At 46.0% G+C, this 1,219-nt stretch overlaps 1 non-coding gene across 1 annotated transcript; it reads right to left on the reverse strand.

Moving 5' to 3' along the window:
- Positions 1 to 382: 382 nt before the first annotated feature.
- On the reverse strand, positions 383 to 520 carry LOC119927822. Its single transcript, XR_005450791.1, has one exon. It is a non-coding gene; the product is annotated as a small nucleolar RNA SNORA7 (small nucleolar RNA).
- Between the last annotated feature and the right edge of the window lie 699 nt (positions 521 to 1,219).

Consider the following 1,219-nt stretch of genomic DNA (forward strand, 5'->3'; position numbering starts at 1 on the left):
AAGCTTAATGCAACCTAGGACAAGCATGATTTCTGAAGAGAACGTTTCAGTAGGAGAATCCATTGGGGGCAAGCTTAGCGTGTAACAGTGCTAATTAATTAATTAATAATATCAGTGCGGGGCTGCATTATGCAGTGAGGAATCCCCTTTGGAGAGGTTTTGTCTTATGCTGTCGAGTCATCTCCAACCCTTGGTGATGCCATGGACACATCTCTCCCAGAACACCCCATCTCCACCTGCAGTCGTTCTGGTAGTGTATACAACGAGTTTTCTTGATCAAAATACCAAAGTGATTTACCGTTACCTCCTTCCGCACAGTCAACTTGAGTCTCTACCCTCGACTCCCTCCCATGCCACTGCTGCCCAGCACAGGTGAGTTTTGACTTGTAGCAGATTACCTTCCACTTGCTAGCCACTGCCCAAGCTAGGAATGGAATGGATATACCTCTGCTTGACTTTCCCTCCCCTAGTTAAGACTGGTAGAGTACAGGAAACTCTCTAGGTGTGACCCTGAGAGGGGATTTTCAGACCTACTGGGCTTCAATGCCTCCAAAAGTACTAGTAATAAATGCCACTGAGAGCTGGATAACAAGTCAGATGCCTTTCACAATGTTAGGTGTAAGTGGATTCCCTAATATTTATTTGCAAATTCCTGTAGGGTTTGCATTCATTCATTCAATCATATTTATTGAGCCCTTACTGCATGCAAAGCCCTGTACTAAGCACTTGGTAGAGTACAATGTAACAAAAGACACATTCGCTGTCCACAACAAACTTAAAGTCTAGAGAAGGAGACAGATATTAATATAAATGAATAAATTACAGATACTACAGTTTGCAGGCATGATCACTGTGGCACACTAGCGAACCAGAGCTGGCTTGAGATGTGAGGCAAGGTAAATGAGTAGGCAATGTCAGAGGGGGCAGGGACAGGTTGTGTGGCAACAACGCTAGTGCAACATCAGAGTGGGTAGGACCAAGGGAGCGGTGGCTATGGGGAGCAGCATGGCTCAGTGGAAAGAGCCCGGGCTTTGGAGTCAGAGGTCATGGGTTCAAATCCCAACCCTGCCAATTGCCAGCTATGTGACTTTGGTTAAGTCACTTCACTTCTCTGGGCTTCAGTTACCTCATCTGTAAAATGAGGATGAAGACTGTGAGCCCCCCATGAGACAACCTGATCACCTTGTAACCTCCCCAGTGCTTAGAACAGTGCTTTGCA

Source organism: Tachyglossus aculeatus, chromosome 4, assembly GCF_015852505.1.
Source record: "Tachyglossus aculeatus isolate mTacAcu1 chromosome 4, mTacAcu1.pri, whole genome shotgun sequence".
NCBI classification, from domain to species: domain Eukaryota; kingdom Metazoa; phylum Chordata; class Mammalia; order Monotremata; family Tachyglossidae; genus Tachyglossus; species Tachyglossus aculeatus.